Source organism: Chinchilla lanigera, unplaced genomic scaffold (assembly GCF_000276665.1).
Source record: "Chinchilla lanigera isolate Chin_1 unplaced genomic scaffold, ChiLan1.0 scaffold00113, whole genome shotgun sequence".
Lineage (NCBI taxonomy): Eukaryota > Metazoa > Chordata > Mammalia > Rodentia > Chinchillidae > Chinchilla > Chinchilla lanigera.
This window is the reverse complement of record NW_004955514.1, coordinates 4624747-4650358: the sequence shown is the minus strand read 5'-3', so window position 1 is coordinate 4650358 and position 25612 is coordinate 4624747. Positions and strand designations below refer to the sequence as shown.

Genomic DNA, 25612 nt, shown 5'->3' with positions numbered 1-25612 from the left:
GTTCTCAATGGCAGGAGCAAGAGTGGGCCGTTGTATGGCATGTATTCCCAGGGGTTGTTCAAAGTTTGAATGATTCACACACATCCGTGGGTGGGCAACTGCAGTCGGTGTATGGTTGGCCAGTTGTGTCACTGTTTCTCTGCGTCATGATAGATCTCAATTGAGCAGCAGCGGCTGGCCTAAGGGCCAGTGCGCAACAGTGCTCGCTGCCACATGGCTCCCCATGCACTGGGGGCCCTCCCTCTGGGAGCTACGAGGCAGGAAGCTAGCCAGGGGAAGACCGGCACTCCCCACCTGAGGCTCCCCGTGTGCCGGGGGCCCTCCCTCCGGAGCCTATGAGGTAGGAAGCTAGCCAGCCAGAAGACCGGCGCTCCCCGCCCAAGGCTCCCCATGCACCCAGGACCCTCCCTCCAGGAGCCTACGAGGCAGGAAGCTAGCCAGCCAGAAGACCGGCGCTCCCTGCCCGTGGCTCCCTGTGTGCCGGAAGCCCTTCCGGGGGCCTACGAGGCCCTAGTACATGTTTTAGATACACAATGTTTATGTTAATCGTAGGGAGTTGCTACGTGTCCATGACACATCTTGTACTGGTGGATTTTTTTCACATATTAAACTGTTTCTGGGTACCTGTGATCTTATAACATCTTCATTTTTATTTTTATTTTAAAGAGAAAAGAGCAAAAGCAAAATAACAAAAACAAAGATAAAAACAAAACAACAAAAAAAACTGTAAAAATGATACAGAATTTCAAACCAAAAGGATAGGAAATAAGCAATGGTTGTGTTACTTATTGTTGCCTTCAAAGTAGTTGCTTAGATTACCAGATATAGATATGCAAGATTGATCAAACAATATAAGCACTAACTGTTCCTTTCAATAAACCAATAGAAATTTGTAGCACAGTTGTCTTAGCTATCTTGTATATATATTCATATACTTTTCCTTTTCCTTCTTTCTTTCATTTCTCCTTTCCCTTATCCCAGTTGTTCTTTCCTATTGAGCAGTTTCTTTCCCTATCACAATATCTATTGTACCTCTCAGATTTCATTTACACTTTTAGGTTCTTACATTAGGGAGACAATACGATGTGTATACATGCGGGTCTGATTTCTTTGACTTATGAGTATGGTCTCTAGTTGCATCATTTTATGTACCCATAAAAGCCTCAAATTTATCTTTCTTTATAGCTGAGTAATACTCCACTGTATAAAAATACATCTTTTTTATCCACTCCTCAGTTCATGGGCATTTGGGTTGTTTCCAAGGTTTTGCTATGACAAATTGTGCTGCTATAAACATGGGTGCACATACATTGCTGTAGTATGATGTTTTTAATTCTTTTGGAAAAATACCTAGATGGGGAATAGCTGAGTTAAATGGGACTTCTAATCCTAATTTTTTGAATCTCCAGACTGATTTCCAAAGTGGTTGCACCAGTCTACATTGCTACCAGAGTGAAGAAGGGTTCCTTGTTCCCCACAGCCGCTCCAGCATTTGTTATGGGTTGATTTCTCAGTGATGGCCATTCTTTCTGGGCTGAGATGGAATCTCAGTGTTGTTTTAATTTGCATCTCTCCAGTGACCAATGATGTTGAACATTTTTTCATGTATTTATTTTACCATTTGTATTTCTTCATCTGAGAAGTACATACTCATCTCAGATGCCCGTTTTTGGATTGGGTCTTTGAATCTGGAGGGTCTGATTTTTTTTTAATTCTTTATATGCTCTAGATATAAGTCCTTCATCCTTGGGACAGTTAGCTCAAATGTTTTCCCACTCTGGGTTGTCTTATAACATCTTTAAAGGGTCTCTGATCAGCTCTTCTTGCCTATGGCCTGAGGCTTGCGCTGGTCTCTTTTGGGTGATGAAAACACAGGCCTTTTCTCTTCTGAGCACCGTTAAATGCTCAGGATTAGCTTCTACCTCCATCTTTTATTTTTAGCTCCTCACTTCTGGCAGCCTCAGGCACGAACGCATTTGTTCTATCCAGCATTTCTAGGGTAAGGCAATGGCTATTTTCCAGGATGTGCAGTCTGCCATACTGCTGAAAATTCAGCTCCCATCATTCCCATTTTACAGGTGAGAAGTGGGATACAGAGTGATAGGAAGGACCCTGTCTACTGTAACCCAGCTGGACATGCAGGAACATAAGCCAAAATGTCCATGACTCTGAGATTCACACTTTCTGCTCTGTGCACTCTTTCCTGCATTAATACATTCAGCAGTGCAGGTGTCTGGGGCTTGCTGCTAGAGACTCCCCCTCAGGGCTGCTCTCACACAAGAAAGTGACCAGGAAACACACTGCGAGCCCATATGTCTTACGGTAGGTGATTTTAGACTTGCTAGGTAGGAAAAAGACCCATAGTTTTTCCTTTGCTTTCTAAACATAAGGTCAAACTTTACAAAACTGTGCTGGTCAATTTCATTGTTCCTGTTTTCCTATTAGGTATTTAGGAAACTCTTGTCCTTTTGTCCAATGAATGCTATTGCCAGACTCCTCTTTGGTGATTTATTTTCTAAACTACAAATGTACAACACCACATCTGTCTATTCCAGTGATCTTCTCTCCCGCTGTTGCCATAAGCAAGCATGTTTACTGAGTCTTGTAATTTACAGAAAGTTTCTACCTTCGTTGCTTCACTTCCAAAAATCCCTGGCCAGTGGGTGATATTACCCCAATACAATAGGCGGTAGAATGGGGCTCAGGGGAATCGGTTGATTTTTATTAAGTTTACACAGATAATAAGGCTCAAAGTTGAGCCTCAAAATTTTTTGATTACATGAATTAATGAATGAATGATGACAGTTGATCTGATTCCTTCTTTCTTTTTTCTCCTTCATTTCTTAATTTAATAAGCACCTGCAGAGCTTATTCCTTTCCAACTGCAGGTGAAAAGTACACATAAATTCACGCTGCTATGACATTTCTAGAACGTTTTCATCTTCCCAAACTGAAACTCAGCGCTTGTGAAGCCCCCGTCCTCCATCCTCTCTCCCCCAGACTCCGGAAATCACCACTCTGCCCTCTGTCTTCGTTAAACAGCCTCCAACGAGTGGCGTGTCGCACTGTGTTCTTTGTGAGTGGTTTATTTCACTGAGCATGACGTCCTCAAGGTGTACGCGTTGCAGCACCGGACAGCAGTTACTTCCTGTTTGGCGTGGAATCACACCCCTTTGTATGGCTGTGCCGCATCTGTCCTTCCATCTGTTCAGCTGTGAGTGGGCATTCTGGGCGCTCCCACCTCTTTGCCAGTGTGAGTAACGCGGCCGTGAACACAGGTCTGCAGATACTTCCTCGACGTCCCCATTTCAATTCTTCTGGCTACTCAGAGGTGGGCTTGCTGGGTTGTTTCATAATTCTATTTTTAGTATTTTGGAATCTCCATGCTGTTTCCTATAGCAGCAACATTTTACATTCCTGACAGCGTGTGTGTGTGTGTGTGTGTGTGTGTGTGTGTGTGTGTGTGAGTGTGTGTTACGGTAGCCACCCTAAGAGGTGTGAGGTGGTGTATCATTTTATTTGTATTTTGTTCCTAGCATTTTGCACACATTGCCTCCAATTTTTTTGCATTAGGTACTGCACCCCCATGCATTTGTTATATTTGTGGAAAGGGAGAATAGAAAAAACTAAACGATGTGCAGTTATTAAGTACGAAAACCAAGCTTGAAGCTTGACCTATCTAATTCTGGGTCCTTACCTTTTAAAATGTTAAAAATAACCCCAGAGGTATACTATTTCAGCAGTAAGTCTTAGATGGGTTGCTTCCTTTCTTCGATGTGCATTTTATATTAGTACATGTTTGTGGTACATAATGTTTAGCTTTCTTGTGTGGAGTTGGTACATCCCCATAGCACATCTTATTTCACACAAATTGGTCTTACATATTTCTCTTTAAAAGCTCCTTAGACTGTAAAGGTTGCAATTGTTGCCCTCAGGAAACTGTGGCTCAGACAGCAGAGGTGATTTCTCTGACATCCCCATTTATTGAGCACCTGCTGTGTCCCCTGTCCTGTGGGTACAGAAACAGACACACCGCAGACCACAGAGTGTGGGGATTGCATGGGTCATTATGGGTCATTATGGTTTCTTAGCTTCTTAGCGGAACAAAAAAATCAATCTCACCACTCAAGGCTGAAAGGAGCCCTCTGGCAGGAGAAATGCAAAGCTTTGGTTGTGTTCAGTCAGCACGCAGAGAAAAGCTCACTGCTTAGAGCATCTCTCTCAACCTGTGCAGACTTCGTGGGCTCCTCAGGCGCCACCAGCCCTGGGCATCAGCTCTGTGGTTAGAGCAAGCCAGCACGCAGGGCAATAGGAGTCTTTCAAGCCAGTGAGAAGGACCTGACCCCTTTTCTGGTCAGACAAGTTGATGGTGTTTCCAAATACTGCTGAGAAATTCCTTCTAAGCGAAGAGTTTATCCAGAGTGTGTGATAGCAAGGGAGGATTTCCCTCTGACTCAAATGCTGTGCCCTGTGGGCATTTGCCACTTCCAGCCAGCTGCAAGGCACCGGTAAATAAGTGCCAGTTCACTTTTGCTGCAAAACGAGCCCCTCCAAAACGAAAGAAGTGCAGGGCTTGAAACAACCATTAGTTTGGCTCATGCTTCTGTGGTCAGGATGTTTGGCTGGGCCCAGGGGACTGTTGGTTTCGGCTGAGCTGTGATGCGCATTTGCGGTCACCTGTTCCTAAGTAGCTCTGTAGCAGCTCTTAGCTGGGGCAGTGCCCACATCCTTCCTCACCCAGCAGACAGGCCCAGTGTATGTACAGGGAGAGCAGCAGGTGAGCCCCATCCACAGGTGTGGGACACAGTCTATGGGCTTCCTCTTTACTGGGACACCATCCATCCACCAGTACAAGCTCCAGGATTGGTGTAACAGGGATTCCTGACATCGTGGAGGGAAGCAGGTATAACAAATGGTGCCCTGGCTTCCACCAGGCCACTTCAGTGCCTACCTTAGACCATGGCATTAAGGACAACTATGGACTCAAAAATCGCACAGACCTTGGCTTGCTGCTTTCTCAACAGGCGGCATTTGTCACTTTTATATCCTGTTTCTTCCTTTTCTATTTTTTTCTGGCACTAAGGATTGAACCCAGGGCTTGCTACATCCTCAGACCATTTAAATTTTTTTTTTTTTTAAATTTTAAGACAGTCTCACTAATTTGCTAAATTGCCCAGCCTGGGCTCAAACTTGCAGTCTTCCTGCCTCAGGCTCCCAGAATGCTGGGATTACAGCCATGTGCCACCATGCATGGCTTGTCGCTTATGTCTGCTAATCTCTCAGAGCATTACCTTTCTCCTTGGAAAAACAGTAATACGTAACTGGCAGAGATGCTTTACTGATGAAATGAAAAGTGCTAGTATCCATGTGTCACCGTTACTTTTCTCTCATTGCTGGGACAAAATACCCGACACCCAAGATTAAGGAAGGAAAGGTTTATTTAGCTCACAGTTTGTGGAGGTTTCAATCGATACTTGGCTGGCTCCAGGGCAGGGTGGCACATGGCAAAGGGCAACAGTTCATGGCAGCAGAACACAGCAAAAGCAGCAAGAGCAGAAAGGGAGGAGCAGCAGAGAGCAGGCCTCTTTCCCTCCCTTATATTATATGCAAACTACCTGCCCCAGGGCTGGTGTAGCACTCACACCCATAATCCTAACATTGGGCCATGAATCAATCAGAAACTCTAGAAGCCCGCCCTATGACAGCATGAAGCTTTAGGGGAACATTCAGACACAAACCATAACACCATGGTTGCACTTGGTCTGCAGCTATTATTCTTTTTTCTGCATCCTGGTCCTCTGTCCAGCTTGGATTACAAACCCTTAGAGCTTCATCCACAGGCAGTATTTCCTTCCTAGTCTCTCTTTGATTCTACCTTGGCCTCATCTAATGCACTTCTTAAAAATGGTTCTGCAGACCTTGGTACACTGTAGTCTTTGCTCTCTGTTTCACTGTGACATCCTCAGTAACAAAGTCAACACCCTACAACACTCCCTACTTTTTCCCAGTCCCACTGCATTGTAGCACAGTGTCTTCACCTTAATCTCCAGATGCCTACAGAGTGACCCAGGAGAGCACAGATGATTCATGTCCCTGCATCCTTTTGATCCATGGACTGTGTTGTGCAGGATGAGGCAGGAGCCCTGCACCAGGCATTCTGGGTCCAAAATGACTTGGTCACTGCCTGCCCCTCATACAACCCATCCCCCACATACCCTGTCAGAGTCTGGGCTTTGTCCTGCTGTCCCTTCTACCCAAACACCCTGCCCTTTGTTTCTTCTGCTCAACTTATTCAAATTTACTGTTCCCCTCTGCCCTCCAGCATTCAGCCATATCTGAATCATTGCTTCCCTTGAACTTGAACTCTCAGCATGCCTGAGGCTGGCTTCTAACATATCACCTACCATCCTTCATAAAAATGGTCAAGCCACCCACCTGAAACACCCACCAGTTCCTCAGTCCTTGAGGACAGAGGCCCATGGTGTTTGAAAGGGAGAATGCCATGTTCTTCTCCAAAGAAGAACCCAGGCTCCAGCTCCCAAAGCTCTAATCCCCTGAGAGTGACAGTTTCAATGCTCTGGGCAGCAGAGGCAAGACATCTCAAAAGAAGGTAGAGGAAAGTTCTGGTTTTAATCAACACAAAGCATCTGTATATCAGATTTAAACAGAAGATGTTTTACTGTAATTGTTCTTATCACAGCTGAAGATCCTTCAGCCTCATCATCACCTTTCAAAGGATCTACCTGAACTGGCCTGGAATGAAGTGGCTGCTCTTACGTCAACATCATTTTGCTCCTTGAATTATCCTCTGGATCCTCCTGCTTCTCCTCCTCCTCCTAACCTCAGCTGCTAGAAACAAGAACTTAGCTTTTTAGCTGAAATGAGTCATTGGAGCCCTTGCTGGTAAAGTGCGTGACACTTTTACAATCTGCTGTAGAACTTCAGGGATCTTCATGCTCTGGGGGTTCTGGTACCACTGAAAATCCACTTTTCCCAAGGGGTGTCTGCATGTCTCCCTCACAGTTGGTGAGGCTGTGGGCTGACAAGGGGCAGTGGCTTTTGAGCTAGGCTGTATCACATCCTCACTGCGAGTCCCCAGCAAGCCACCCAACCTTGGAGCCTTTTTTGCAAAGCATATGCAGAAGCTCACCCCACCTGCTGGCTGGAGCTTGGTCACTGCATGTCAAGGAAAATTAGGGAGGCAGAGTGACCTAGTGTTACAGTTTGTGTCCAGATATCCCCCCAAAAACCTCATGCAGTCATACAACTTTTTCAGAGGTGACTAAATCTAGAATGTGTGATGCTGGGATTAAGGGTGTGTAATTACTAAATCAGTCCACTGATAGGTTTGGCACCAACCTAATCCCAGTAGTCTGGATAATATAAAAGGGGCAGAAAGACTCTGTTAAGGTCTCTTGTTGCTTTTGCTGTCTTCTACCACTGTGAACAGCTGCTCCTTTGGAGCCAGCAGATTATGAACTAAAACCTTTACAAACTGTGAACTAAATAAATCTTGCCCCCTTTAACTTTGAGTGTTGGATATTTTGTCTCAGCAATGAGAAAAGTAACTAAGACAGATTTTGGCAGTGGGGCCATTGCTGTAACTACAGCTGGATATGCGGCTCAAAAGCCTTTGGAGTGGCTTGTGGAAGAGTAAGGAAAGGTTCAGAGATGCCAGCTGAAAAAGTAGTCCTGGAATGCCTTAGGCTGTACAGTATTGGAGATTCTGGTCAGAGCTCAGAAGACCATAAAGACAGTAAAGACCAGGCTGAGGAAATTTCTCCTGGGAAGAAGGGCTGCATTGGCTGCAGGACTCCAAATGATGTATGTTATTCCTTGGCAGAAAGTTTGTCTGCATTTTGCTAGTGTCCAGAGATTTTGCCTGAGACTGAGATTAAGGGCAGCAGACTAACTAATCTTGTAGAAAAAATTGCAAAGCAGTTGAATGTTGAGGTGGTGGCATAGCTACTGTTGGGGGCTTTTAGCCTGATCTGCGTTGAGAATCAAGAACAAAAAGGCCAACAGAATGATTATAAATGTTGTGAGTTTGGCCAGAAAGGAAGCTCCAGTAAAGCTGGGCATTGCAAAGGTAACGCAGAGGAGACCTTGATTGCTGAGCAGGGAAATAAAAAAATGGCCTGAGGGCATCACAAAGCAGCAGGACTCCACCTTTTGCAGCCTCAAAATTGCAAAAGTGAAAGACTGAGAAAAAAACCACAGAGCACCATGCTCCAGAATGGTGGTGACCTAGAGAATTTGTTCCTTGAAATTGGATTGAGAGTGCTCAGTGACCCAGTCACTCTACAGCCGAGAGAGAGAGAGAGAGAGAGAGAGAGAGAGAGAGAGAGAGAGGGAGAAAGAGAGAGAGAGAAGCCTGGCAAATGCTCCTGCTGGCAGCAGACCTTGGCATTATTCACATGGCACTGGTTTTAGGTGCATTCAGAATGGAAGAGTCGTGGAGTCAGGAAGGCTTCCACCCAGAGTTCAGAAGAAGGCCTAGGAGGCCAGGCAGTGTACCTCTGAAGGGGCAGTGTGTGAAGATGTGAGTGTGAAGCCAAAGGTGCAGTGGAGACCCCAGAAGTTTGAAAAAGCCAGGAATGTGGATCATCTGAGGAACACTGCTGGGAGGGAGCACAGCAGGCCCAAGACAGAAGGTGTGGGAGCTACAACAACTGAACGTGCTATGGGGGAAGAGCCACCCAAATCCTTCAGAGTTCACATCTTGCCACAGATTGCCCAGATGCTGCATATGGCACTATAGAACTTAATGTTTGCCCTGCTGGATTTTGGACTTGCTTTGGTCCCATTCCTTTATATCCCCCGTTTGTAACTTTTGGAATAGAAATGTCTGTTTTGTGTTATTGAATGTTGGAAGTGTTAAACTTTTTTTTTTCATTTGTACAGGGTCTCACAGCTAAGAGTTTGCCTTAAATCTCAGAGCAGACTTTGGACTTGGATTTTTCAGCAATGCTGAAACTGTTAGGACTTTGGAAACTCTTGGGGATGAACTAAATGTCTTTTGCACAAAGAGATATACATGGATCTTTGGGGGAGGCCAGGGACAGAATGTTATGGTTAGATGTCCCCCCAAAGCCTCATGTGGTCATAGAGGTTTTTCACAGGCGGCTGAATCTAGAGTGTGTGATGCTAGGTCTATGGGTATGTGATTACTGAACCGTTCCACTGATTGGTTTGGCACTGCCTTAATTCTGATACTCTGGATAAGATAAAATGGGTAGAAAGACTCTGTTAAGGTCTCTTGTTGCTTCTGCTGTCTTCCACTGCCGTGAGCAGTTGCCCCTCTGCCATGTGCCACCCTACTTTGGGGTCAGGGGACTATGGACTGTATCCTCTAAAAACTGTGAGTTAAATAAACTTTTCCCTCTTTAACTTTGGGTGTTGGGTATTTTGTCTCAGCAATGAAAGAAAAGGGCCCATATGGTGAGAGATGGATTTCAGACCCAGCTGATCCCAGATTCTGTGAATCTAGAGCTCAAGCTGTACTTATCTGCACTCTCACCTCCTCCCCCTCCCCCCTGCCCTACTTCATTTCTACTTCCTCTTTCCCTCCTTTTCCCTCCTTTGGATATTTCTTAGATACTTGTATGCTGAACATTGTGGCAAGCATTAGGAAGACAACAATGACCAAAATTAAGTGTGGTTCTTGCCCTGAAGAAGTTGATAGTTGTGGGGGGAGGTGGATTGAAATTGTTTAGGTTATAAAATTACAAGGAGCTATGACAGAAATTAATCTATCCAAGAAGCACTGGGTACTGAGTAGATGATGAGTGGTACTGCATAGATGATAGGTGCTTCTGTGTATGTCTGCAGGGCTAGCAGACATCCAAAGCAACCTAAAACTCACAGCTAAATGTGGGCTTAATATTGACTAAAACAATTTTTCCACTATGATTTCACTCTTTCTTCATTCAGATATCAAGCACAGAGATGGATTAAAAACCCTGTTTCCCATAGTCAGAAAACCTGGCATCTCAACCTGGGTCTTCCACCAGTTTGTTCAGTTGCATTTGATAAAATGTCACCCTGTGTGTGGGCATCAACTTCCAGGCCTTGGGGGACCCCCATGCCACCACTGCCCCTCAGCAGGTTATGCAGAAGCACCGAGAGAGCACACATTGTAAATGGTCCTGTGTGAGACTAGCACACCTTGAGCTTCTCCATCTGGGATGGATCCCCAAGCAGTTTCTGGACAGACCCAGCTCAGCTGAGTGAGGGCTGCAAGGGTTCTCCTCAAATGCCCTGGTGGAGCTGCTCTGAGAAACGGGAGAAGAATGGAGTTGTTCCTGGGACACAAGACTTTTTCTATGCCCAGAGCCCCTGCTCTTTATTCTATTCCTTCCCCAGCACAACTGCCCGCTGAACATTTGTCACATTGGCTATGCCAGCCCCAATCAGGGAGCATCCCCCATGTGCTAGGACCTGTGCTGGGCACACTGATCAAGGAATCCTCAGTTGTTGCAAGAACACTGAGAGACTGGTTTCCATGTCACCATTTTACAGAAAAGAAAACTGACGCTCGTAGGCCCGATGTCCAGTAGTTGTACTCAGTGGAAAGAGCTGGACTATCATCTACAGTTAAGGTAACAGAGCCAGTGCTACTGTGTGTCAACCCCATGCAGTGGTACTGGTAGAGGATGAGTGCTGATGGGTAGATGATGAGTGGTACTGGCAGGTGATGAGTGGTCCCACCTGCAGATCATCCACAGCTCTGTCCTCTTCCTTTGTCTTTGCCATTTGGTCAGTCCATTTCCCAGCCTGTCTTTCTCTACCCTTTCCCATCCTCTTTCCTCTAGGCTGTCGTTCTCACCCACTTAGTTTTTGGAGGGAACAAGAAAATAAAGAGAAAGAGCCTGGGCGCCTTGGAGTCACACCTGGCTGAATACTCCTGTATCTCTTCTGACCTATGTGATGTTAGTCAATCGGTTTAGCCTGTCCTCTGGTCTCCCCCATTGCAAAATGGAGGCTTGTGTCATGGAGAGTTACAGACAAGGACTAATCAAGTACCTAGTGTGTGACCTAGCACTGAGTAGGGCTGCATAAAGGTGAGCTTTCTGTTCCGTCAGGTTTGTGGTAATCTGCTGACTGATCATTGTGTTTATATTCTCTCTAATGATTTGTCTCTTCCATTCCTTCCACCACCACTTCTACCGTAGTCTTCCCAGGGGCTTATCTTCACTCTATTCTGTGACTCCTAGCTCACACACACCCAGATAACTGCAAACTCTTCTTCCTGGCTTGTTGGGATCAACAGAATTTGACCTTCATAGCCTTTTCCCGAGCTGCCCGCTGGGAGGCCTCTGGGAAGAGTCCAGCAGCACGGGCTCACCTGCTTGCTCTGCTGCCTCCTGGGCTGAGCATGTGGTGTCCCCCTCCTGGGACACTTCCCCCAACTCTACTGGAAGACAGCTTCTGAAACCAAACTGCCCCCCCCCACCTGCACTTATTTTCAATACTGAGTGTTTTATGAACAGAAGTGGTAACTTTTTTTTGTCTCTTGAACCTAGCAAAGCATTTGTATTTCATATATTTTTTTTGGCTTTTCTATTTCTCCATATGTTAGTCTTCATAAGCTATGCACTTGTAAAATGTTTAATTTACTTAAATTTTCGAAGGTAGCACTTCTTCTGTTTTGAATGACTATGGGATTTGTAATGATGCCCTTTTCTTTTTCATTCCCTATGTCATTTCATTGTTTCCCTATTTTCTTTCTTCCCATCCATGTTACCAGGAAGTTATAAATTAGTGGTTTCAAAGAACAACTTCCAGGTTTATTGGTTTTCCACGTTCTACATTTGTTTCTATTTCATTAATGCTTTCCTTCAAAAAAAACTGTTCTTTTACTGGTAACTTAATATTTTTTCTCTAGGCATTTTAAAAATTAATTTTATTGGTATTATGCGTTTTAGATGTACATGATGATAACGTTCATCATGGGGATTTGTGCCTGTAATGCTATACCTTGATTGTTCTTTTTTCCCATCCCCCTCTCCTCCTTCCAACCCTCCTTATTTACCAAAACTTTGTTTCCACTTTTCCTTCTATTCTTTTTTCTTTTCCCTTCCTACCATCCCCCTCCCCCATCTTTCGTTCCCCTTCCCCCTTGAACATTTTCTTCCTATTTCACAATATGTATTATATATTTTGGTCCTTATTTACTTTTTCAGTTTTCTTTAAATTTACAGATTCGTCATTAATTTTCAGCATTTGTTTTCTTTTCCGTGACGCATTGAAGACTGCCAGTTTCTCCTAAGCCCTGCTTTATCTGTCACACAAGCTTTAATGTCATGTTTTCATTATCACTCGGTTCAAATTACTAATTCCCATAGTAATTTCCACTTTGGCCCATGAATTTTAAGAAGTTTTTCTTTTCTGGTGTTGTTTGTTTTAGTTTCCAATCATTTTGGGATTCTTGGGCTAACATTTTCTTATTGAATTCTAGCTTAAATTGAGCTGAAACAGACTGTAAACTGCCTGCTCCTAATGTCCTTGATTAGAGTCCGGTCTTGTCCTCAGATCTCATGGCTACTGTGTTTTTTGATACGATTTTTCAGGTTTTACCCAGATGTTTTATAAGATTATAAAAAAATACACTTAAAGGATGCAGCTGATGAAACAAAGTAGAGGCTGCTGCCTTGGTTTTTCATTCGAGCTATTCTGAAGCCTCTACGAACATTCCACTTACAGGATTCCTCATTTATTGCTATAAAATCACTCACTGAGCATCTTTGAGACACTCAGCTAGATGCTGGGAATGTAAAGGATTCAACCATGTGCAAAATCAGACAACTCTCAGATTTCATAGCCCAGGGGTGCTGACCAGACTGACATTAATCACATAATCAGCACAACTGTGTGTCACTTTAAGCTGAGACAGATGCCTTAGGAAAATGAGCCTGGTTCCCTGGAAGCGTGGAACAAAAGGATCTCGCTTACCTCTCCAGGACTAGGGTGAGAAAAAGGCAGGTCTGGTACCTGCACCTTAGTTGTCATTGCATGTAGGAATACTGCTGGGGTTTGCTGTCTCCAAAACAAGGTTAATAGCTGCATCTGCAGAGCTCTTGTTTGTATTATTTTGAAACCCTCACAACCATTTGCTTTTCTTCTTCTATTAATTCATATTTACTTCATAAGGTTTTAAAATTTTACTGCTTTAGTTGAAATGACATATATACAGCTAAGTGAATTAATTGTAATCCTACAGCTCAATAAATTTATATACATGATGGCACCTTCGTGACAGCCACCCAGTGAGGATGTGGAAAACCATCACCTCCTAGCAATTCCCTCCCTCCGCTCAGTCAGTGTCCCTCCAGGAGGCCGCTGCAATTCCAGTCTCCCTCACTAAACATTAGTGTGCCTTCTTTTTAAGCTTTATATGAGTAGCATCATAGAATAAATATTCTCGTATATCTACCTCCCCTCTCTTAACAGAGTGTCTTTGAGTCTTATAATTCTATTGGTACACTCTTGTGCCAGAAGTGCGTCCTTTTTTAACTGCTATATACAATTCTGCTGTGTGAATATTCTGCCATTTAATTGTTGTACTCTTGTTATACAACTGAGTTGCTTATTATTTAAGACTATTATGAATAATACTGCTGTGAAAACTCTCATCCCCGGTGAACATATGCACTCACATCTTTTGGGTAATTTATACTCATTGGGTAAAATATGCAGAGCACGTAACATGTGCAAGGGCATTGCCAGCCTCTAAGGACTATACTGCATGTAAATAGTGACTTTAGTTCTCTGTTAATCTGACACGAGTGGGAGGAAGCTGTGGGCTGTGACTCTGGAGGTCGACTTTGATCTCCTCAGGACATCACATCTGTGCTGGCGAGGCAGACATCAAGCCCGGAGAGAGGACACGACCTTCCCAGGACCACACAGTGATCAGTGGCTTCTGATCACCACATGAAATTTGCTAACATTTCATCCCTGCAACACAATGTCTTTGAAGCTAGAGACCATGTCTCTTAGATATGTGTGAAATTTAATTGACAAAAACGTTTCACTGGAGGCTGAAAACTATTGACTCTATGAATATAATGTGTGCGCTTGGGCTCCCAGGACAGGAGCCTGAGGTTGCCAGGTGCAGGGGAGAGCAGGAGGTGGGAGAAGATTGGTGCGTAGGGAGGAGCCCGTGGTGAGCATTCTTCAACCACCATTCGCGCCTAAGTGCTTCCTGTAGCACAGACTTATTTTTTCTCCCAAGTTTACCTATTATTCCCATATGAGCACATAGACACGTGAGAGTTGACTTAGTTCAGCTCTTCTTTTTTTGTGCTATTTTGTATTGGATATGCAGACGAAAGGGTTTAATTTTGGCAGATCTGTACATACACATAAGCTACTTTGATCATTTCCCATCCCCGCACCCCTTGCCTTCCTTGCCTCCTGGTTTCACACTGGGGGAGGGTCAGTCCTTATGCTGTGTTCATACATATCCCTCTTAATAATCACCCTGCTGCCCTCCCCTTATTCCTTTCCTCTTGTCTAATAATAGTCTCCCTTCTACTTTCTTGTCATCTCTTTAAAATTCCACATATTAGGGAGAACATGAAATATTTTGTCTTTCTAAGTCTGGCTTGTTTTACTCCACATGATATGGTCTCAGTTCCATCCATTTTCCTGCAAAGGACAGAATTTTATTCTTCCTTATGGGTGCATAATGCTCCATTTTGTATAAATATCCATGTTCCTTATCCATTTATGTCAATGGGCACCTAGGCTTGCTCCATATCTTAGCTATTGTGAATTGTGCAACGATACACGTAGGTATGCAGGTATCCCTATAGTGTGCTGGCTTTAATTCATTCAGGTATATACCGAGGAGTAGCATAGTTGGAGAAATGGTGGCTCTATTTTTATTTCTTTGAGGAACCTCCGTACTGATTTCCACAGTGACTGTACTAATGTATATCCCCACTAGCAGTGTAGAAATTTTCCCTTCTCTACACATCTTTTCTGGCATTTACTGTTTCTGTATTCTTGATGATAGCCATTCTGATTAGGGTAAGATGGAATGCCAATGTAGTTTTGATTTGCATCTATCTAATAGCTAAAGATATTGAACATTTTTCCAAATATTTATTGGCCTTTTGTACTTCTTTTGAGAAGTGTCTGTTCAATTCATTTGCCCATTTATTAATTGAATTATTCAATTTTTGGTGGTTTTTTGAGTTCTTTATATATTTTCAATATTAATCTTCTGTTGCAAAAGTAGCTAGAAAGATTTTCCAAATTTGTAGGCCCACAGTCCCCAATCTTCTTGGTATCAGGAACCAGTTTCATAAAATACAGTTTTTTTCTATAGAACAGGGCAAGGCAATGGTTTCAGAATGATTCACGTGTGTTATATTTATTATATACTTCATTAGTATTACTGTTACATTGTTACATATAATGAAATAATTATACCAGTAACCACAATACAGGATCAGTGAAAACGCTAAACTTGGTTTGCTACAACTGGACAGTCCTCTCTAGGGGTGATAGGAGACAGTGACACCTTAAATGTGCTGCTTATTTCCAGCCTACTCCATACTCTTATTTTCATTGCTGTCACTACAAGAAACCCTGCTTCACAAAGATAGGGTGTTGCAGCCTTTTCATTGTTTTTGTGGCGTACTCGGGATATTCAGTGTTGGGTTTTAATCTAGAACTATGGAGATTTGAAGTTGTCCCAAACATACTTTAAAGGCCACCATAATCTGCAGTCTCAAGCAGTTGATCTTTTTCTACCATGGACAAAGTTGATGTACCTGGTTTGTTCACAAATTGGTCATGGATTTATTCCTTCCCAGTTTGGGGTAGGGAGGAGTGGGAAGTAACGCTCAAACTCCTTTGAAAGCTGAGATACATGATCATACACCAGCTGGGAGAAAGGAGGCCCTGGCTCTGTCTCTTTCAAAATCTCTGCTATGTTTGAAACACATCAGAAAATCTTAATGTTTCCTTTCAACCCCATAAACTAATTTATCTTTGAATGCAGTCACTTTATTTGCTGATATGAACACAGTTGTTGTTCTCCCCTGAAGTGACAGGTTGCATCCTTTGAATAGGTTGGAAATATTACAGATGTAAGCAAGTTTTGTGACCCATTCTGTGTCACTGAAATGTACTGCCAGTGGTGGTTGTTTTTCTAAAAGAAACTTCTGGAGTGGTTCTCCTAACTCAGAAACTCTCACCAGTGATCTACCTTTAGAGAGTCATCACACTTCTGTGTCTAAGAGAAGTTGTGTGTGCTCTGTGTCCATCTCCTCACACAGGGGCATGGACAGATGTGAGTTAGGGGCATGTACTTTAATGTGGTTAATTTTAATCACATCCTAAAACCATTATTAAGTTCGGATGACATTTTTGGCTAGCCGCCATTTCTGTATGGATGGTACAGTGCAGAGACTCATATTCAAAAGTGATCACTTTGACTGAGAAGTGAAAACAGAAGGCTGTCCAGTCGTGGACGCTGCTCCATACTTTTATACACCAGCACAAAATGACCAGTTCTGTTTTCTTGATGTATAATTACTCAAAGATTTGACTAGCCCTGTATTTCTGGTGTTGGTTGGCAACAAAGACGAACATAACATATCCTCATGCACTTCCTCGTGAAAAATATATCACACAGAAAGTGTTGCCTTGTTGTCAGTGTCAGTGGACTCATCAACGTGAATTGCAACCAAGGTGACTTACTAGTCCTCGCTAAGAATAGTGCCTCAGTATCCTTTGATATTTCCTTAGATTGGCTAGCTATGGTAACATTCAAAAGGGGACTATATACCACCTTTTGAACTGCAGCTTTTTCTGAAAGTTCATGAAAAATGTCCCTAGTGGCAGACAGGATCAGCTCCTCACCAATAGTAAAGGGCTTCTCAGCTTTAGCAGTGTGATTAGCCACTCAGAATGCTATTCTCAGTGCAGACACTTTTGATGAAGTGGTGGCCTTCAGCAGTTGCTTCTGCTCTTCATGTTTACTTTTTGCCCTCTGGAAAAAATCCCAAAGCTCATCTTTTAATACAGGGTGCTTGGTCTTCATGTAAGGAAGTAATTTGAAAGGTGTCTTGCCTTTGTTGGATAGCTGGCTGCCTCATATTACACAAAATTGGCTTGGAGAATATGAATGACCTGTTTCGATGAATCCATAATGTAAGTAGGACTCTTGGTCTTTTCTTTAAATGAAAGCTTTTTTTGGTAACAGTCTTTGAGTCTTCTGCTGTCTCATCATTGCGTTTTTCCCCACTTCTGGATGAAGAATTCAAATAATATTTGTTTTTTACTTACTTTTTTTTTTACTCATTTGGGCTTGGGTTAGCATGTGGGCTTAGCAAAACTGTGACTGAGATCAGTGTGCACTGTGGGAAAGAAGTGCAGACAGGACTTATGAATAAATAATAGGAGGGCCACATGCAGATTAAAATAAGCTTTGAATTCTGATTTAAAGCCAGCAGCACCAGATGCAGATTATTTGTCACTTGCCACTCACTGATAGGGTTTTGCTCTGAGTCTGCAAGCAATTGATTTCTTATGGTCTCTGTGTGGTCAAACCTTTCTACTAGTGTTAATCTGTGCAGCTGCTCCCCAGGGCTAGTATCCCTGCTTCAGCTCCACCTCAGATCATCAGGCATTAGATTCTCACAGAGGCATACAGCCTAGATCCCTCATGTGTAGAGTTTACGGTAAAGTTCACACTCCTGTGAGAATCTAATGCTGCTACTGTTCAGACAGGAGGTGGAGCTCACACAGTGATTCAGGCGATGGGGAGCTGCTCTGAATACAGAGGAAGCCTCTTTCACTCCCTCCCCCATGCACTACTCATTCCAATTTCCCAGGCCTGGTACCTGTCCATGGCTTGGGAGTTGGGGACCCCTGCCATAGGCTGTCTCTTCACTCTGTTAGTTCTTTCCCTTGCTGTGCAGAAGCTTTTTCATTTAGTGCAGTCTCACCGGTTGCTTCTTGCTATTATTTCTGGTGCTATTGTAGTCCTATTCAGGAAGTCTTTGTCTATGCCTATGACCTCAAGGGTTTCCCTATGTTTACTTTTATTGATTTCAAATTTTCAGGTTTTATTCCTAGGTTTTTTATCCATTTTGAATTAATTTTTGTATAGCGTGAGAGATAAGGATCTAGTTTCAGGCTTCTACAAGTAGATATTCAATTTTCCAAGGACCATTTGTTAAAAGGCTGTCTCTTCTCCAGTGTATGTTTTTGTCTCCTTCATGCAAGTACAGATGGCTGTACTTGTACGGGTTTGTTGCTGTGCCCTCTAATCTATTCCATTGGTCCTTATCTCTGCTTTTGTCACAGTACCATGTCGTTTTGTCATTTTTGCCACTACTGTGGCTTGGTAGTGTAATTTAAAATCAGCTGCTGTGATCCCTCCAGCCTTGTTCTTTTGAAGAACAAGAATTGCTTTAGCTATTCTGGGCCTTTTGGGCTTTCATATGAATTTTTGCTTTTCTTAACTAGTTTTGTGAAGATGTTGGTAGAGAATACATTGAAATTGTACATTGGTTTTGACTGTATTTTGACTAATATTAACTATATGTAATATATTTTAATATATTATAAATATATTATATATATATATATATATATATATATATATAATATTTTGACATATTAATGGCCAATCCATGAACAGAATCCTTTCCATATTTTGGCATCTTCTTGAATTTCTTTCTTCAGTGATCCAAAATTTTCATAGTAGAAGTCTTTCACCTCCTTGGTTAGATTGATATGTACATATTTTATTTCAAGCTATGGTGAATTGAATAGTTTTCCTGATTTCCTTCTCAGCTAATACATTATGTGCATATAGTAAAGCTATCGATTCCTTAATATTGTGTATATATCCTGCTGCACTGCTGAGTTCATTTATCACCTCTGAAGTCTTTTGAGTCTTGAGGGTCATCTGCAAATAACGACCATTTGGCTTTCTTTCTTCTTTGCATTGCTTTTAGTTTTTCCCTATGCCCTAATTGCTGTAGCTACATTTTCAAGAACCATATTGAAAGGAGGGGTGAGGGTGGACGTCTTTGCTTCACTCCTCATTGAGAGGAAAAGCTTTTAGTTTTTCTCCACTCAGAATGGTATTGGCTGTGGCTTCATCATATATGCCCTTTACTATATTGAGGTGTAATGATTCAGTATCTAGTTTCTTTAGGGCTTTTACCATGAAGAGATGTCGAATTTTGTCATTTATTTTTCTGTGTCTGTTAAGAGAATATTGTGATTTTTTATCCTGGATTCCATTTATATTGTATATTACATTTATTGATTTGTATATGTTGAAACTTCTTTGCTTGATCATGGTGTATGATCTTGATTATTAAGTTTGATCGTGATCTGTGATCTTTTAAATGTGTTGCTGAATTCATTTTTTACTGTTTCCAAAGAACCAACTTTTTGTTTCATTGACCCCATATATTGTTCTTTAGTCTCTATCTCATTAATTTGAGCTCTAATCTTTAGTATTTCTTTATTTCTACTGGTTTGGTTTTGGCTTATTCTTGTTTTTTAAGATCTTGAGATGCAACATTAGGTTACTTGAGATGTCTCTGATTTTTGGATGTAAGAATCATAGTATAAATTTCAATTTTCTAGTTCCCAGGTAGAACTGTCTTTACTGTACCCTAGAGGACCTGGTATGTTGTCTTTCCATTTTCTTTTGATTCTAGAATTTTTAATTCCTACATGATTTTTTCATTGACCTACTAATTGGTCAAAAGTGAATTGTCATCAATTTCTGGTTTCAATTCATTTTGATCCAATACGATGCAATAAATTATTTCAACTTTTTTTATTTGTTAGGGCTTGCTCCATGACCTAAAGTATGGTGTACTTTGGAGAATGTAGAGCTGCTGAGAAGAATGTGTATACATCTTGTAGTTGTTGGAAGGTGGTCTAGACCTATCGCACCATTATTCTTGACACACTTAGCCTGATTTGAACATTGGCTGCCTTATCTGTCTGAATGCTTTTTTGCTGTTTCTCTTGCTTGATGGTCCAGGTAGGACCCACTGTCCTCTTCAAGAACTTCTCCAAGTTGAGTGAGCCCACCAGCTCTGTATTAGCTGAACTCAGCTCTGGACTTACCATGGGTCAAGCCTCTCAGATATATGCTCCACTGGATCCCAAGCTTCCCTTCCACATGCAGTGCTGCTGCTGGTTTCCTGTCTCCTTTCCTAATGAGACATGAGCTCTGTGAGGGCAGCAGTTGGGTCTCCTTGGCACCAGCATGGAGTAGACACCTAGAAAATGGGTGAGTCAAGGCGGAGCAGTGTCCAGACATGGCAGCTTCTCCCCAGCCCTCCATAACCATTCTCTCCCAGCCAGCAGGGGTCCCCTTACTTCGACCCTTGGGCTCTCACGCTCTTGGGCTCTCTCAGCACAGCACAGAGACCCTTTTGAAACACATATTGTAACACTTTTGCTCAAAACTCTTCAGTGTCCCCCATCTTCTTTAAACAATACAGTAGGACAGAGTGTGGCTGTGGTTAGATTGTCTGAGTTCAAACACCGCTCCTCCGTTATTGACCGAGTGACTTTGCTCAGTTCCTTTACCTCTCTGTGTCTATAGAGGGTCCCACTGAGCATCCTGAGCAAGTCAGTTCATAAGAAGCACTTAGAATGGTGACCTGAGCATAGTTAGATCCAATAAGATACAATAATGAAGACTATGAGTTGTGAGTGCTGTGAGGATCAAGCTAGAGAATAAAAAGGAAATTCTAATGATACTGAGCAGGGACTCAGCATTGATGTGAAGAGACAAGGGTAGACCATGCCTGGGTTCAGGTCCTGGCTCAGTCACTGGATTGTCAGCTTGTCATTGCTGGGGTACTTTACCAGTTGCCCACACCTTAGAGGAGGAGAGGGCTATTTTTGGCTCACAGTGTCAGAGGTTTCGGTCCATGGTAAGCTGGCTGTAGGACGGAAACATCATGGCGGAAGGGCAGGTGTAAGAAAGTTGCCTTGTTCATGGGAGCCAGGAGAGGAGAGGGCCAGGGACCAGATACAGTCCCAAAGGGCACACCCCCATGATCCATGCAACACACCTGTAAGTGTGCTTTACTCATCCCCTTGGTAGCTCCCAAACCAATCAAGTTGACAGTCTTCACCCTCATGTCACTTACCAGCAATGTGGCCTTGGGAAGATAACATAACCCTCCAAAGGCTCGGTTTCCTCACAATGCTTTGGGATCGTAATAGCCCCTGCCTCCCAGTTTGGGGGGATTGCACGAGGGAATGCATCAGAGTAATTTGAGCAGCACCCTCCTCGCACGCACATCTCAGTAAATGCTCCTGGAGCACAATCGTTTTATTATCCCCAGAGCCTGGCAAGCACAGCTACCCACCTCCCCAGGACCTGTTCCTCTCAGAGGTATCCCCAGCTCTGTAAAGGCAGCTCATTCTCCCCCGTGGGGGACCCCACATGTCAGTGTTTCTTGACCCTTCTGTTTATTTTGCCCCTATACCATAACAAAATCTCCTCTTTGTGGAGAATATCTGGAATCCAGCCACTTCTCACAGCACCCCAGCTCCCACCCTAGTCCAAGTCACCATTTTCTCTCTGGGGATGTATAATAGCCTCTTCTCTAGTCACCCCAATTCTGCTTCTGGCCCTGCCCATCAGTTCTCAGTGCAGATGCAGAGCGATCCTGTAAAACCTCCACCAATCCTAACCACTCCCTTCTCTCAACTCGGCCAGGGTTTTCCATTTCAGGCAGAGGTGAAGCCAGATTCCCTGACACGCCCTCCACAGGATCTGGCCCTTCTTCTCCCTCCAATCTCATTTTCACTTTGCTCACTCCCTTCCTGGTTTTCCTCTTTTGTTCCTCAAGCCCCTTCCCCTGCCATACACACACCTGCCCCAGGGTCTTTGTGCTTACTGTGCCTTCCTCCTAGAGTGTGTTTCTCCCCGATATCTACACAACAATCCCCCTTTCTCCTCTAGGGCTTTACTCAGTGATGCCGTCTCTTTTCACAAGAAATCCTTCCCTGGCCACTTCATCTAAACTTGAAACCCCCCAAAATCTACCTATGAAGCCCCTACATTTTATTCCTATAGCACCTATCAGCACCTGACACTCATTCTTATACTGTGCATGACTTTTGATTTACTGCCCACCTCATTTAGAGAGGAAGCTCCACAGAAACAGGCATTTTTACTTCTGTCTCTTCTCCAAATGCCCTTGCATCTAGAACCATGCCCAGCACATGGTAGGCACCCAGAAGGTCTGTGCTGACGGAGTGGTTGTTCCCAGGTACAGCTATGTGGTTTGACTTAATTTAGTTTCCAAACAGTCTTTAGGATTCTCAGTGATGCTGCACACCTAGGAAGATGGTGTGAGGTAGGGACTCCGTCAGGAAAGCGCGCACCCTGGGCAGGGAGGACACAATCAGAACGGTTAAGACGTAGAATCCCGAGGCCTCAGTGCACAGTTTGGATTTTCTAACCCTGCTGCCAGAGCTCAGGAAGTCTACAGGACAGTGTAAAGACCAGACCTCTGCGTGTGGGAAGAGGGAGGGGCAAGATGGTGCCACCGCCAGAAGCCTGCATGTGCAGTGCTGGAGTCAGGGCCTGCACACCTGCTCCCCACGATGCTTACCCTCTGGTGGGGACCTTCAGAGACCACAGGCAAACATGTACACATGCGCTGCTATGGTGGGAACACGGTTTACGTCTCCCCTGGCTCCATGGTGACTAGGGTGCTGTTGGGAGGCAGGGGACCCTTTGGGAGCCAGGGTCTGGAGCGAGCTCTTTAGGTTATCCTGAGTGTGGGGTGTTTCTCATGGATCCCTGTGGGAATTCCCTCTAGAGAGGTTACACACAGACTGAGCCCTCCACCCCGTCCTTTTTCTCTGCTCCCATTTGAAATAGCTGCTCCTGGGTCTTGGAATTTGGCCCTCCAAAGATGTGCGTGGAGTAAACCTCCTCTTCCCCACAAGAAGCCTGTGCCAGCGTAGCTCACTGCAGTGAGAACCTTATGCACCACAATGTACAGTTTCTCAGGATTTTCTGCAAGTCTTTGCTAAGTGAAACAGGGAGGAAGCTTCCAAACGATGCTAAGCTTCTCCAACAGTGCACAGAAGCAGCATCCTCACCAAACACTCATCAGTTTCCCAGCACCGGGCATGGGGAGATTTCTGTACATTAAGCAGAAATTTGCTTACCTCCCGTCGCTCACCAGACCCAGGCACTGCGGTGACTGAGATGTGGCCAGAAGGGGCACACAGCTGGGCCGAAAGCAGACAGCTAATGAGGAGGTCACGGTTCAGTGAGATCAGCACTGCCCAGAGGCCCAAACAGGCCTCACCCGCCCAGAGGCCCAGATGTTGACTGCTGGAACAGCAGGGGGGGGTGGCATCCGATCTGAGCCTCCCTGGAGGCTCAGGGGTTCTCTGGGCTGCTAAGTTGGAAAGAGCCTTCTGGAAAGGGAGAGAAGCAGGAGAAAGGCAGGGAGCTGCCAGGGAAAGGTGCATTTGGGAAGGAAAAGCACCGGCACATGTCTGTTGCCAGTGTGGCAAACAAACCTGCAGAAGCAACCGTGTTGCAAGGTGGTTACTCAGGGAGCAGACGTGGGTGGAAATCACCAGGTGGAGGTATTCAGGGGCGCCTGACTAGGGACGCTCTGCGGGACTCACTTGTGCAGGAAGGAGTGGTAGGGAAGGAGGCAGAGGAGGGTGGAAAGAGCAGCTCGCCTTGGCGCATGCCCGCAAAGCCTCAGAGACCTCACAGTGCCCTGAAGCTGAGAGTTCTCTGGAGTTGGTTGCTCTACTGGGGTGGCCCCAGGGAGGGGACACCCTGGCCAAGGCAGTGCTTTGCAGCTGAAACTATTCTAAACCTGTGTCCTCAGCATGCCCTGCAGCCAGGGTGAGTCTGCCGTCCTCTGGGGGCCTGGGTAGCTCATACCATTGTCCAGTGCCCCAGCCTGGCCCTGTCCGTGCAGTTTTGAGGCCTGGAAATCACCCTGCAGGCTGCAAAGAGCCATTGAATCTGTGAACATGGACAAGACATGCGTCCAGATTTGTGCGTTAGGAACACTGGCTGCGAAGCAGCTAATGGAGAGGGGGAGGGGCCAGAAACTTCAGCTGGGAGGTAGTTGCATCGGCCCAGGGAGTGATATTGGGGCCCTTAGCAAAGAGAAAGACCAGCGGATCTCTGGGTGAATGAGAGAAACAGCAATCACCATCTACCAAGTCTCTGCCACACACCAGGCCATCTAACCTATTGCTGTTCCTAGTTCTACCCAATAGTTCTGCATTGTATGCTTTTTTTAGACATGAGGATGTTGAGGATCAGAGAGGTTTAGAAACTTGCCCAATGTCACACAGTAGTACCTTGCCTAAAGTCACACAGTCATAAAGAACTGAGCCAGAAACAAACCTCAGGTCTATTAAATGCAAAGTTCTGCACTCTCTTGCGAACCAGTACCTAGGACAGCTCCAGAGACCCAGTGGACACTCTGACCAGCATCCTCATTACTATTATCCTCATCACAACTGTTGCTGGCATTATTTGGATTAGATGAAGGCTCGGGTAGCAGACCTGCATTTCATTAACAGAAGAAGCACTGCGAATTTTTGACAGCTAATGATGATCTCAACGGTATTAGCGGCAGAAATATTCAAATGCAATTAAAAAGCGGCAAATATAATAATCAAATGTAAATGAGCAGCAGCCAACAATTACTGGTGCATATACAATTAGCACATATGGTAATTTAGCAGGAGGCATAACTTGCTTCACTTCATTGCCTTCAACAAATTGTTGGCTCCCCGCCCCCTCCCTTCCTCTTTGCTGCTAACAATTTCCTCCCATGTTTGTCCACTCTCTCTGCTGGCAGACGCGAGTCCAATTAACTGGCCTCTCGAAGCCAGGACGCATACAGCTGCAATGCAGAGGAGGAGCAGAGACCACAGCCTGCCCTGGGCCGCTGGGCAGGAGCAGAGAAGATAATGTCCTTTCTCCGGCCGAGAACAAGGACAGGAGAAACTTAGACTTGACATCTCCCGAGTCCTACCTAGGAACAGAGGTGGCCCAGGTGGTCCTTTTCTCACCCAGGATGGGGGAATCTTGTGGAAAGCCCCAGGTGAGCCCAGCAGTGCTCTTAGGGGGAAGAAGGCTGATTGTGGCTCACAGGCCATAGGAGGAGGAATCCGGGAGGTGTTGCCCTTCCCACCAACCCTTACCTGTCCACATGGATCCTCCAGTGCGAGAAGAGGCCACAGGAGCAACTCCCTGGTGAGGGCTGTTCTGAGGACGACTTTGTCCCTGTAGGCCGATGCTCCACTCCTCCATGAAAGACCGAGTGGAAATGGGACCATGGCAGGAGTTCCCCATCAGCAACAGGGGGCCCAGCCCACGTATTGCTCCCCTACCTAGAGGCAAGCAGTGTCCCTCTGTAAGCCTCTTCATCCTCATGGACATGGGTTTTCGTCTCCAGCTAGAAGACGGTGGACAGACAAGGTGGCAGAGACCCAGCCACGAAAGGCAGTGTGGCTAGGGCGCCATGAGGGCCTGAGAGTCCCCTCTTCCACCAAGAAACACCAGTATCTGCCCTGGGAAAGCCCTTCCTGCACCCACAGT

General features: G+C 44.6%; 1 protein-coding gene and 1 long non-coding RNA gene across 2 annotated transcripts in view; one reads left to right on the top strand and one right to left on the bottom strand.

The window, feature by feature from the left end:
• The window catches only part of Stk32b (serine/threonine kinase 32B), a 251523-nt gene that overhangs the window by 68668 nt on the left and 157243 nt on the right, over positions 1 to 25612 (top strand). The gene's annotated exons all lie outside the window — the stretch shown is intronic.
• Positions 19808 to 25611, bottom strand: LOC102024370. Its single transcript, XR_264512.1, has 2 exons — positions 25216 to 25611; positions 19808 to 20273 (listed from the first exon to the last, which is right to left on the bottom strand). It is a non-coding gene; the product is annotated as an uncharacterized LOC102024370 (long non-coding RNA).